Source organism: Mercenaria mercenaria, chromosome 2 (genome assembly GCF_021730395.1).
Source record: "Mercenaria mercenaria strain notata chromosome 2, MADL_Memer_1, whole genome shotgun sequence".
NCBI lineage: Eukaryota > Metazoa > Mollusca > Bivalvia > Venerida > Veneridae > Mercenaria > Mercenaria mercenaria.
In genome coordinates, this window is record NC_069362.1 from 23,818,752 (window position 1) to 23,832,875 (window position 14,124).

Sequence of the window (14,124 nt, forward strand, 5' to 3'; positions counted from 1 at the left end):
CTGCAGGAACAATCACCCTATGAAGTTTCAACATTCTGGTTCGAGAGGTTCTCAAGTTATTGATTGGAAACGGTTTTTGATGTTCAGGCCCCTGTGACCTTTACCTTTAACAGAGTGACCCCAAAATCGATAGGGGTCATCTACTCTGCATGACCAATCATCCTATGAAGTCTCAATATTCTGGGTCAAGTGGTTCTCAAGTTACTGACCAGAAATGGTTTTCAATGTTCAGGCCCCTGTGACCTTGACCTTCAACAGAGTGACCCCAAAATCAATAGGGGTCATCTACTTTGCATGACCAATCATCCAATGAAGTTTCAACATTCTTGGTCAAGTCGTTCTCAAGTTATTGATCGGAAATGGTTTTCCATGTTCAGGCCCCTGTGACCTTGACCTTCAATGGAGTGACCCCAAAATCAATAGGGGTCATCTACTTTGCATGACCAATCATCCAATGAAGTTTCAACATTCTGGGTCAAGTCGTTCTCAAGTTATTGATCGGAAATGGTTTTCCATGTTCAGGCCCCTGTGACCTTGACCTTCAATGGAGTGACCCCAAAATCAATAGGGGTCATCTACTTTGCATGAACAATCATCCTATGAAGTTTCAACATTCTGGGTCAAGTTGTTCTCGAGTTATTGATTGGAAATGGTTTTCCATGTTCAAGCCCCTGTGACCTTGACCTCTGACAGAGTGACCCCAAAAACAATAGGGGTTGTCTCCTCCATAAGTCCTACCAACCTATGAAGTTTGAAGGTTCTAGGTCAAATGGTTCTCCAGTTATTGCTGGGAAATGAAGTGTGACGTATGTATGGATGGACAGGGCAAAAACAATATGTCTCCCCCAGAAGGGGGGAGACATAATAACTGAGATATAGTGAAAATTCAACAAAATTAACCTTAAATTCTAAGTAAAAGGGGACATAATTCATGAAAACTTGGTGTCAGAGTTGTGCACCTTATGTCACATGATGTGGGTGATAAGGTGCAACATCTATTTTAAGTTTGAATCAAATCCATTTAGTAACTAGAAAATGCTTTTGTAAAAAAGGGCATGTCTCCCCAAATGCAAAGTCCTATAGGCAAGAAGTCAATAGGGGTCAGGAGCGAAAGTCAAAGAGACACTGATGGTTGGCTGCAATAGGGATCATCTACTTGGCATGTCCAGTCATCCCGCTGAAGTTCAACACTCTTGGCCTAGTGGTTCTCAAGTCACTGTTCAGGCTCCTGTGACCTCGACCTTTGATCAAGTGACCTCAAAATAAATAGGGGTCATCTACTCTGCATGTCCAATCATCCTATTAAGTTTCAACATTCTAGGTCAAGTGGTTCTCAAGTTATTTCCAAAAAATGATTTTACATGAACATGCCACTGTGACCTTGACCTTTAATAGACTGACCCCAAAATCAATAGGGGTCATCTACTTTGCATGTTCAATCATCCTATGAAGTTTTCAACATTCTGGGTCAAGTGGTTCTCAAGTTATTGATCGGAACTGGTTATCAATGTTCAGGCCCCTGTGAACTTGACCTTTAACTGAGTGACCCCAAAACCAACAGGGGTCATTTACTCTGCATGAACAATCATCCTATGAAGTTTCAACATTCTGGGTCGAGAGGTTTTCAAGTTATTGATTGGAAATGGTTTTCAATGTTCAGGCCCCTGTGACCTTGACCTTTCACAGAGTGACCCCAAAATCGTTAGGGGTCATCTACTCTGCATGACCAATCATCCTATGAAGTCTCAATAATCTGGGTCAAGTGGTTCTCAAGTAACTGACCGGAAATGGTTTTCAATGTTCAGGCCCCTGTGACCTTGACCTTTGATGGAGTGACCCCAAAATCAATAGGGGTCATCTACTCTTCATGACCAATCATCCTATGAAGTTTCAACAATCGTGGTCAAGTGGTTCTCTAGTTATTGATCGGAAATGGTTTTCAATGTTCAGGCCCCTGTGATCTTGACCTTTGAAGGAGTGACCCCAAAATCAATAAGGGTCATCGACGCTTCATGATCAATCATCCTATGAAGTTCAACATTCTGGGTCAAGTGGTTCTCAAGTTATTGATCGGAAATGGTTTTCAATGTTCAGGCCCCTGTGACCTTGACCTTTGACAGAGTGACCCCAAAATCAATAGGGGTCATCTACTCTTCATGACCAATCGTCCTATGAAGTTTCAACATTCTGGGTCAAGTGGTTCTCTAATTATTGATCGGAAATGGTTTTCAATATTCAGGCCCCTGTGACCTTGACCTTTGACGGAGTGACCCCAAAAACAATAGGGGTCGTCTACTCCAGCAGCCCTACAACCCTATGAAGTTTGAAGGTTCTAGGTCAAATGGTTCTCCAGTTATTGCTCGGAAATGAAGTGTGACGTATGGACGGACGGACAGGGCAAAAACAATATGTCTCCTGGGGGAGACATAATAACTGAGATAATAGATTTCGCGATGCGACCCGAAATCACCTTATACACACTTTGGAGCCACCTTTGGAACCACTTTTAAGTAATCCTATGATAAAGTCCAAGTATATGCTATTGTTTGCGCATGTGCAATCCTTTTTGGCGCAAATTGCCATTTTGTAAATTATCTTCCCTTTGCAAGGAGTTGTCCGCCATCTTGAAAATCAGGCGATCGTCTAGGTAGGTCGGTGTCGATGTAAACATTACCCTGTATGGATTATCCTATGTAATCCGTACTCCACCCACTTGTTTTTTATAGGTGAAGGGTCCAAATTCGACCCCTTATGGGGACCAGCAGTCCAAACCGGGTGTGGTTCTAGACACTAGGGTGTCATACCGGAGGATCCACTGGAGGGTTTTCTCCTGGCCCGTCTCATTTCAGGTAGACTCCTTGGTCCCTTTCCCTATGTTGAAGCTCAAAACCTAACTTTTTTATTGTTGGTCCAATTTTGAAAATTCCAACGGATTTCCACAGTAACATGTGTCAGTAAGACACTTTTTTGCAGTCCTTTTTAGGGTAGGCTCAAGATGTTCTCAAGTTATTGATCGGAAATGATTATCAATATTCAGGCCCCTGTGACCTTGACCTTTAATGGAGTGACAATAGGGGTCGTATACTCTGCATGAACAATCATCCTATGAAGTTTCAACATTCTGGGTCAAGAGGTTCTCAAGTTACTGACTGGAAATGGTTTTCAATGTTCAGGCCCCTGTGACCTTGACCTTTCACAGAGTGACCCCAAAATTGCTAGGGGTCATCTACTCCGTATGACCAATCATCCTATGAAGTTTCAACATTCTGGGTCAAGTGGTTCTCAAGTTACTGACTGGAAATGGTTTTCAATGTTCAGGCCCCTGTGACCTTGACCTTTAACAGAGTGACCCCAAAATCAATAGGGGTCATCTACTTTGCATGTACAATCATCCTATGAAGTTTAAACATTCTGGGTCAAGTGGTACTCAAGTTATTGATCGGAAATGGTTTTCAATGTTCAGGCCCCTATTACCTTGACCTTTGACGGAGTGACCCCAAAAACAATAAGGGTCATCTACTCTGCATGACCAATTGTCCTAAGAAGTTTCAACATTCTGGGTCAAGTGGTTCTTTAGTTATTGATCGGAAATGGTTTTCAATGTTCAGGCCCCTGTGACCTTCACCTTTGACAGAGTGACCCCAAAAACAATAGGGATCGTCTACTCCAGCAGCCCTACAACCCTATGAAGTTTGAAGGTTCTAGATCAAATGGTTCTCCAGTTATTGATCGGAAATGAAGTGTGACGTACGTACGGACGGACAAGGCAAAAACAATATGTCTCCCCCAGGGAGAGACATAAATATTGTACATGCACAGCCGCAAGGGACAACTATTTACATATAAAAGACTTAAAGTCTCTCTTTGTACACAGTTTAAAAAACTGTTAAAAGTCTGGCATTTAGAATGTGTTGATATTTCCTAGAACAGCCTTAAAACCCTCTAGCAATAAGTTGATTTATGGCACATTGAGGCAGGCAGTTCCAAAGGACAACAGTGGTGCTGGTAGGCAGATTTGTTACAGGAGATTTGGTTGTACTGTTGGTTGTGGATTCTGGCTGATCTTGATTGCTGTAGAGGAAAATCAAGAAAAATGTTGACAAGATTATGCCTAATTTTGTACAACATGGTTACTCTGGACATATTGCATCTGTGCTGAAGTGTATCCCACTGGAGTTCATGGAGCATATTTGAGACTGAACTTGTTGTCCTGTAGGCTGTCGCTTTAGCACTTGGTGGACTAAAGCAGATATTCCTGCGGATGAATGCCACGGTGGAGTTGGCCTTTTTGGTGATGTTATTTATATGGGTTTTCCAAAGGAGGTCAGGTGTAATGGTGACTCCAAGATATTTAGCACCTTCTGTAGGTTTCAGCCGTGTTCCATGAATGTTGTATGTGAAGTCAAATGGATTTTGTTTGCTGGTTATAGCTTCACACTTGTTAGGATTAAATGACACGTGCCACTCATGTTCCCAGTCTTGAAAACAATAGACTGTGTTGGGAGTTGTTTGGCGTCTTCCTGGCTCCTGATCTGTCTGTACATTAGACAGTCATCTGCAAAAAGGCGGACTGTTGATCTGACTCTCGAAGGCAAGTCGTTTATGTATGTATGAAAGAGAAGCGGGCCAAGTACACTGCATTGTGGGACACCAGATAAGACAGAAGAGACTTCTGAACTAGCACCATCAAGGACAACTTGCTGTGTTCAACAGTGCAGGAAATTGGAGATCCAAGAATAAATGCTGCTCCTGACTCTAGTGATCTAGCTTCTACAGGAGGCAGTGATGATTAATCTTATCAAATGCCTTACTTAAATCTAGAAGAATAGCATTTCTTTGCTGGTTTCTGTCAACGCCTTTAGCTAGGTCATTTAGAGGTCTAGGAAGTGGTATATTTACAGATTATCTGTAAATTTACAGATTTTTCGATCTATAAATTCAAAGATTGTGTGTATGAAAACTGATACTGTTCATACTGTTGTAAAGGCCACATATGAATTAAATCCATATAAACGTAACGTTTCTGACAGCCCTTTTCTTTTGTGTTCTCACAAATCCTTTCGTCAGCAGCAACTTTCGTATACATGTTGCATTCTTCACACACGTTTTATTCATATAAACTTATAGTCATCATAATGTCACAACATCATTGATAACAACTAGCCTAAATTTTATGGAAAGACCCACTCAATGGTTGTTTAAACGCCAGGGGTTTTTTTTATACTATAGCAGAGGCCGAATATCGGCCTCGTCCCCCAGCCGAGGATTTCCCCCACAGCCAAGGATTTCCCCTACCGCAGTCGAAATTCCCCTACGTCTGAAATTCCCCCCTCCAAAATCGTAAACAAAGCAATGGAGATTACTCCCAGCGATTCTCCCGACCGAATATCGGACCCGTTCACAATTGCAGACGGTCTTTCACAATTTTCAATGGGTGTGGAAACCTTTAGAAATAGTAGAAAATGTTTGAAGAGCGTTCAGTGGACCCGAGGTTCCGGTTTTGACCAGCGAAAATCGATAAAAACTCGTATCTGACCGCACATAATATGCCGTGGGCGTCTGCTTGTCTCGCGGTAATACTCTTTGATGCGTAACGAGTTCGAAAGCTCTGCCCCTTGTCAATCAAAATCCCAGTGAACTTCATACTGTTTGTCGACACCAGCGTAAGTATGACAGTAGGCGGAGCGTCGTATGTTAATTAGCTACTGACAGATGTCAATCACGCCACGCGCCGACTGACACGTGGTTATCATCAGTATGTAATATAGATGATTGATAAACAATGCAGCGTCAGATTATTGTGTTTGTACCTCTTGTTAATTAGCGGTAACAGCTTATGCTGTATTGTGTAATATGTGTTGTTAATTTAAAGTAATTATTTTATGTGCTTGATTCGATTAAATAAGCCGGTCGGCCGTTACGCAAATTTATTATCTTTGCCGAGGTATTTTGCTAGAGCAAAATAAAATATAAATGTTTTAAGTAATCAGATATTATAAGTATGGAATAGTTCTGGTGAAAAGATGAAATTTAAAACGGGTATTTTATCAAGAATTTTTAATGTTTTGCTTTCGTTTTTTCATATTTGTCACACGTTTTCGCGATCGTGATTTTCGGACTTTTTTATCCTTTCTTACAAGATTTTCTAGTACAATTGAAATAAAAAGCCAACAAAAGTATGCATTTAATAATAATATGATGACTCTTGCAAAAGCAACTCTTATTTTAAAGCATTTTTTGTGAATAAAAGCATGTGACCTTTAAATATTCAATGATTTGAGCATTTCAACTCTCCCCACCCACCTTGTTACAATGATAAGTGAACATTAGTGCAAGTCCATCTATTGCTAAGTGACAGTGTGTATAGTTGCTAAAAGTTGCAAGAATATGTAATAAAAACATAGTTTAAAGTGTTTATTATGCATAATTGTAAATTCCCCGAGTGAAAAAATTCCCCAAAACTGCTCGTCGCGCGCTATTTTCTTCCCCCAGTGACAGGCTGGGGCCTCTTCCCCCAGTCGTAAAAAAAACCCCTGAACGCAATTTAAATGCATTTACTGAGGGTGCTGACACTTCATTATCAGGTAATTCATTCCATGTTTCGATTACTCTCTGACTGAAAACCTTCTTCTCAGTTCAGAGTTAGACTTTCTCTTATATAACTTATAACTGTTACCCCTAGTTCTGTTCTGACCTACCAAGGAGAAAAACTTTTCGCTGTTAATTTTGTTGTAACCATGGAGGACCTTGAACACCTGTATCATGTCTCCCCTAAGCCTTCTATATTCCAGAATATAGGTAAGCCCAACAGCCTCAATCTTTCGCTATATTCCATGTTGCCTAAATCTGCTATAAGCCTAGTTGCCCTTCTCTGGACATTCTTTATTCAAGGGTTCAACGCAATAAGGGCGTATCTACATATAATAATTAGAGGGTTCAACGCAATAAGGGCATATCTACATATAATAATTATATGCAGATACGCCCTTACTGCATTGGACCCTTGTATTGCAATCAGATCTATCTTCAATCTTGGATTCCATACTACAGATGCATATTTCAAATGTGGCCTAATTAGTGCCTCATACAGGGACAGAAACATATCTGTATCCGTATATGTAAAAGTCCTGAAAATGAGACCCAAATTCCTGTTTGCCTAATTCACATTTTCATTGATTAGGGCTGGGACGATTTCAAAATTTTGAAACCGGTTAATAGTTTGTATGAAATCGAATCGAACCAGTTAATCGGCCACCATATTGAACATGCTGTTTTCTTTCCTCACGACCGTATCAAAGTACTTCATCAGGAACTTACAGACTTTATCGTTTGCAAGCAATGTGTTAATTAATAAGACATATTTTGGTGTATCTTATTTAAAATATATCACGACAGGCAAATCAGACTATTGATGATGTTGATGTTTTTTTAGCGGAAATAAGAAGTGTATACATGCATTAATACAAATTTTAGTAGGATGGTTATTGTTTGAGAGCGATAGTGGTTTTGCAAAATTGTAATCGGTTTCAGTTAGTAATCGAATCGGATCCGATTAATCGAGTAATCGTCCCAGCCCTACCATTGATATGAATAGAAAACTTCATATCTGCATCGAAAACAACTCCAAGATCTTTCTCACTATGTACCTGACTGATTTCAGTAATCTGATTGTGACTACTTTTCATATAAAAGGTGTTGGTAATTTCCCTTTTCCCAAAGTGCAAATGCTTGCACTTCTTACTGTTAAATACCATTTGCCATTTTTGAGCCCATTCACATGCACTAAACACACTATATTGGAGTACTAACTCTTGTGCAGAGTTAGAATATAGTTTTGTATCATCAGCAAATAATTTGGTCACACTTTTCATTACGTCTGGCAAATCATTTATGAAGAATAAGAACAATACAGGCCCTAAGACACTACCCTGGGTACCCCACTTACAACTTTTTTCCAGGAACTCATTGACCCATTTACCATAACTCTTTGCTGTCTATTGCTAAGAAAATCTTTTATCCAAGCAAACACCTTTCCTCTTATACCATAACCCCAGATCTTTTTAAGAAGGCGTTGATGAGGCACCTTGTCAAATGCAGCCCTAAAATCCATATAAATAACATCAACATCTTCACCTTTATCTAATTTGTCTGACCAGTCCTCTATACATTCAAGAAGTTGGGTCACACAGGAGTAGCCCCGCCTGAAACCGTGTTGATCATCCTTCCATTCAATGGGCAATTTCTCTTCACTTAAAGGCCTACCTTCCGTACCCGGGGGAAATGGTTATCACCTTAGCATGATCCATAATATTTTCTAATTATCACCTGATTATCAAGTTATTAATTGTAGCTTATGATAAGCAGAACTCTAGTATACATTATCAAAAACAAAAACATATGGCCTTTGCCTACAAACCACCACTATCAGATATCTAATTACAACAGGAGGTCCATCATGGCCAAATGATTTTATTTTTTGTACAAAACATGGGTGAGTAAGGTGAATAATCATAAAATCATAAAATAGTGTCAATGAAATAGTAAGGATTAGACTGAGTAAATAATTCCAAAATCAAAGGGATGTCCTTGTAACAGTTGTGACACATATGAGTTCTTACAGAATGAAATTAAAAGTAAGTACATTATGTAGGCACTCGTATACAATGTTCAAGAGAACTGTCCTGTGTATCTACTTCAGTTCTTCCAAACACAAATAAGTGTGGCCACATTAATGAAGCCACACTAATTTTTTGGTGGCTGCTTGCTGCCACCAGTGTCAAAAAGAATACTCCGTTTGAAAAATCTTGTCAGTTCTTAAGACCATCCTAACAACACAACCAAAAATAGTTCCAAGCTTTCTAGGTAAATGATTATCTACACAACGTGCATAATTTGAAAAGCTACAATATATGCCTTAATACCATTTTTAATGTAAATTCGGCGACTGAAATCAATACAAACTGAGGTAAACGTTTTAATTAAAACAACAACGTGTATGAATACAAATATGCAAATTTATGGTCACGTGAATAAACGATGACCTCATGTCACCTGAACTGGAGCGATGATATTGATTAGCTATTGCACAGTACTGCCTAGAGGTCACGTAGCTTATAACGTTGAAAAAGGTAGCTTATGTATATAGAAACCTAGCCTGGGAATCCAGACTGACAATTCAAAAATGTTTCCTAACCGCAGTGTCACATGTATAACTTCCGAAATTTAAGGCTTTATTTGATAAAGAACAATGACTTCTGATAGCAATAATCCGCGGCTAAAAATAGAAACGGAATTTCAACGGAAAAGTTTCCAAACATTTCCGGTCCATAGACAATACCAGTTTGTACTGCTGGTAGCTTTTCCAGCAAGTTGTAATACTTTTCAAATATGTCAGAACAAACTTAAATTTCGTCATAGCTATCGAATTGTAAGATATTATATTAATGCAACCCTAGTGATCTAAGAATGTTACTGAATTTTCGACTGCATTGTCTCGTTTTCGTTTCAAGCACGCAAAAATATGACCGCATGTTGATTAGGCTATTTATAGAAAAATCGATAATCAGCAGTGAGGCGTTGATACTGCCAATTAACACTAACTAGCGCAAATTTAGTGTGATGATTTATGAACAGAACAGTACTTTATTGATATAACTTGAACATGTACAGTTCATCGTTATATCAAGAACAAAATATACTAAAACATGCTTACAATACGAGAGTGAACAAAAATGAAAGAACATTCAGTTAAAATTCATTCGATATTGTTTGCAGTGTGACCTGCCTGAGAATCAAAGACATGTATGTTTTCTAAATAACATTCCCTCACGGATAATCTTCCTTCGGCAAATGTACAATATAAGATACTATATGTATGCATAGATACACATGTATTCGGTATAATTTCGTCTGACAAAACACGAATTATCAACGTGGAAACTCACAGGTCGCCCAAGATGAGAAGTGTTTCAAGCTCGCTTTGACTAAGTGGTGCTACTGTATCACGATTTCATCAACTTGTAAGCCCATGAAAGTGGGCGCAGCGATGATACTAATACTCGCCTTTTTGAAAAGACAATGTGTCAGACTGTAGCAAGTCGTCGGATAACAGATTTGACCAACTAACAATTGAATTGTTTCAAGACAGATTCTGCTCACTTCAGCTAAATTCATTCGAGTCGCACCATGAGAAAAACAACATAGTGCATTTGTGACCAGCATGGGCCCAAATTAAACTGCGGATCCATACACCACTCTGGGCAGAATCCTTCTGTTCGCTAACGCACTATGCTGGTTTTCTCATGGTGCGTCTCAGTATATCTGGATACAAATATATGTATAAAAAGTAAAACGGTTTCGTTTCGCCAGTTTCATATTTTCGACGTTTTTCTCGGTCTGACTAAAGTTGTAAGTTTGTCTGACTTAATGTCCAGCATTTTTGCCAAGGAGTGATAATTAATGCACCTCTAAAATACACTAGCTGCAGAGCTGACATTCTGAGGTGCATCTGTGGTGCATGTTTGTGTTGTTTTCTTTCACAAAAGTCTCAAGAAAACCACAGCTATCTGATACGGACTAAGTCAGTGTGTATAATAATTCATGACAGACACTGCCCAAAAGCTTTAAAAAGAAATCTTATAAGCTGAATGATTTGAAGAAAAGCTTATATTATTTATTCATAGTAAAACATTTTCGAAGTAATTTATGTTGTCGTTTTCCTCACAAATAATCAAAACTATTCGTTAAAGACTGAATCAGTGTGTATGTAAACAATGACTGGCAGTGAAAAATGATTAATTTTGAAACCAAAGCCGAATATTAAAAAAATGCAAAAAAAGTTCTTATAGTTTATATTAACAATTCCTCAGCTGTCACTTTCTTTGTAATATTTTAAACATTGATTAGCAGCCACCATCAGCGCTTTGAGCGCTTTGATTTTATCCGAACTGTTCGATAACTTATTTTTCCAAGAAAAAAGAACCACTTGCCAGAGTTTCCAGCATTTAACATTGTCAAATGAAAATACAGATGCATACTATACTTTAGCAGTGCATTTCTTAGTTATGAAAAGCATGTATTGACATTTATATCAGATAATAAATATGTTGCTATATTTTATCAGTGAATAAAATATAGGCAGAGATCGGACGCATAGTAATTAAATCATGAGTAAATAGTACGTAGCACGAGTGATTTAATAAATCGCATCCAAACGATTGCCTATATTTTATTCTCTGATAAAATATATGAGCATGTTTATTATTTCGATTCTAAAACATTTTTTTTTTGAAATATCCTGAATTATGCTGAACGCATCATTTCATTGTAATTTCATACATTTAAGATTTCGAAGTCACTACATTAATATTTTGGCGTGAAAAAAACTTTCCCAAGTGTACATAAAATAAGGATTTGTAAGAATGAGAAATAGAACATTTTTTCTGAATGCTAGATCAAATGTGAGAGCTAGGGTAACCACATTAACAAATTCTGGACATTAGGCGAATACTGATGTTTTAACAAAGATACGGTATATCTTTTTGTTATGTTGTTTTATTTTAGCAAATTGTTTAGTGTTGAATACACATGTGAATGCAATGTGGTTCAAAGTTATATTCAACTATCACCGGCTGAGAACAGGGCCCATGCGACAAAATTTTCAAAACTGTGTTAAATTGTGCTTTTGGCAAAATTAGGTTTCAACAATATTTCCTGAAATTTTAAAGAGATACTGACTTTAAAAATGTCATTTTAGAATCTATTTTATCGGTAAATAAAATATGGCAAATCGTTTGGATGCAATTTATTATTTTTTATCTTAAACTTATTTATTTTATTTATTTATATCAGTTATTTATATCAGTTGTAGAGTTAAGTTCTTACAAATCATTATATAAACTACTCTCGATAACTGCTTCCTGGAGTTCTGACAAGTACTCGTGCCGAAAGAATGGATTGTGAAGGTCGCGGTCAAATTCCGCAGACGAGATTCGAACCTGCGACCTATGAGTTAGTAAATATTCTCCTCAGCAAAACTGATATCGGATCGATGCATTCTTTAATCATTCTAGTTGTGAATCCCATCTGGTCCGCTTTTTTGGGATTTAATTTGTGTATATGTTTTTTAACATCGTCCTTGCATATGATGATTTCTTCTAAAATTGTATGGTAGGGTCTATCCTCAAAATTTGGAATGTTATTTACATCTTCATCTGTAAAAACAGAACAAAATTGTTTATTCAGTATTCTGGCTCTCTCACCATCCTCCTGGACAAATTTACCATACTCATCTTTTAATGAGCCAACTGTTAAATTAGTTTTTGTATTTTGCCTCACATACTTCCAAAACACTTTATAGAGTCATCTTTGGTCTTAGTAGCCAGTTTGTTTTCATAATTGTATCTACACCTTTTTAACTCATAATTAACTTTATTCCTGGCTTCTTTATATTGATCATAAGTTATACTGTTTTTACAGTTCTGATATCTATGCCATTTCTTTCTTTTATTCTTAACTGCATTCAATGCTGTAACATCTACCAAAGGATTTCTTTTCACATGGGATACAGCTCTTATCACTGGTATATTCTTCAAAACATTTATTCTCAAAACCGCAACTTGAAATTAACTGGTTTATTTACAGTATGCATAAATTAAGGTCATTTGTGAGTTTCAGCCATTTTTGTTGACTCTGAGTTAAAAGTTTTTGGCATTTCCGAAAAATCAAAGTAAACAGAAATGACTGAAAGTTACAACTGACCTTTATTTATGCATACCATAAGTATATAAATTAATTTCAAGCTGCATCTTGAGTCTAAATATGACGAACAGTTTTCAAACACCTGATCTGTAAATTTATAGATTAAAAATCTGTAAATATACCACTTTCCTAGACCTGATTTATAGTAAGAATAAGGTGGGAGGCTTATATGGCGGCCGTCATAGAACGCCAAGAAGAAGAAGACGGCGGCCGTAAAAAGTCTCCCCGTACATTCAATCAGGGCTGTTATATTTCGATCTTCTCAGATCCTTCAGCATGAATTTTATGTTGTGTTACTGGTACTGTTTAGTTTCTCAACATGACCATTTCGGCCTGGGTAGTTCCAATACTCCCGCTTTCATAGCCCTGGGTATTGTTTAATCACCACTTGGATATGGTGCCTGCTTTTTAATTTTGTCTTTTGACAGTTCCTGTGATACGCAGGCTCCATTACCTCAGATTCCCTTCCTAAATTCCAGTTTGTTTATTTCTGCCCATTGTTGTCTCGTCTGGGGCAAACCATTTACTTTATCTGGGGACCAAACGCCGCTCTTCATGGAATTACACGCCTCAACACGTGTATCCTTGAAGGTTCCATGTTCACCGCTGTTTGAATACATCTGCAGAGGTCTCTAAATTGTTTTTGTACTTTAAGCATGTGTAAATGTTGAGTTCTGCTCATCCCGGGGCTAGAGGGCGTGGCTGGTAGCATGCATTCATCCACTACCGTCCATGAACAGGCTCAATCAACCCGAGCCTGCAACATTTTCATTTTTTGTCGTGTTGAGCGACCTGTGAAGTTTTCACATTTCTCTATTTTATGCTTCTGGAATAAGGTACTTTACCATTTAGGGAAGATCATTTATGTGGGAGAAACTTATTGAGTGCAGTCTTTTAAGAATCATTTACTTAATCCAATGTGATGTCAGTGAATGGATGACGAGCTGCTGAAGTTTATCAGTTTAGTGTGATCAACCTTGTCAGATGCTGATCAGGCCCTATGCACTAGCTAAGCAGGTCATTATGTAGCTAAAAATATTTAGCGCAGGGATATTGTTATTACTGTTACGCATCCGTCAATCATTAAAAAAAAAGTGACATTTAAGACTAAAGGTCTATGTATATATATACATATCATATATGGACACGTAAGTCAAGGTAACCGGCTTTAATAATCTTTGTTATAAAGGATCATTATATTAGTTAAATAAATTATATTTTTGTGACTTATTATAAACTATTTGTGATTTACCTGTTTATTTTGCCGTATTTACGCACTTGTATTATATCGGCTGATATTTTGCTATATTATCAATAGATGATCAAAGTATCGTTATCGTCATCGGCATGTTTAAATGGCAAGTT

General features: G+C 37.9%; 1 protein-coding gene across 1 annotated transcript in view; it reads right to left on the reverse strand.

Annotated features, from left to right (window-relative positions):
- Nucleotides 1-14,124, reverse strand: part of LOC123563516 (uncharacterized) — a 35,512-nt gene that overhangs the window by 7,286 nt on the left and 14,102 nt on the right. The window lies entirely within an intron of this gene.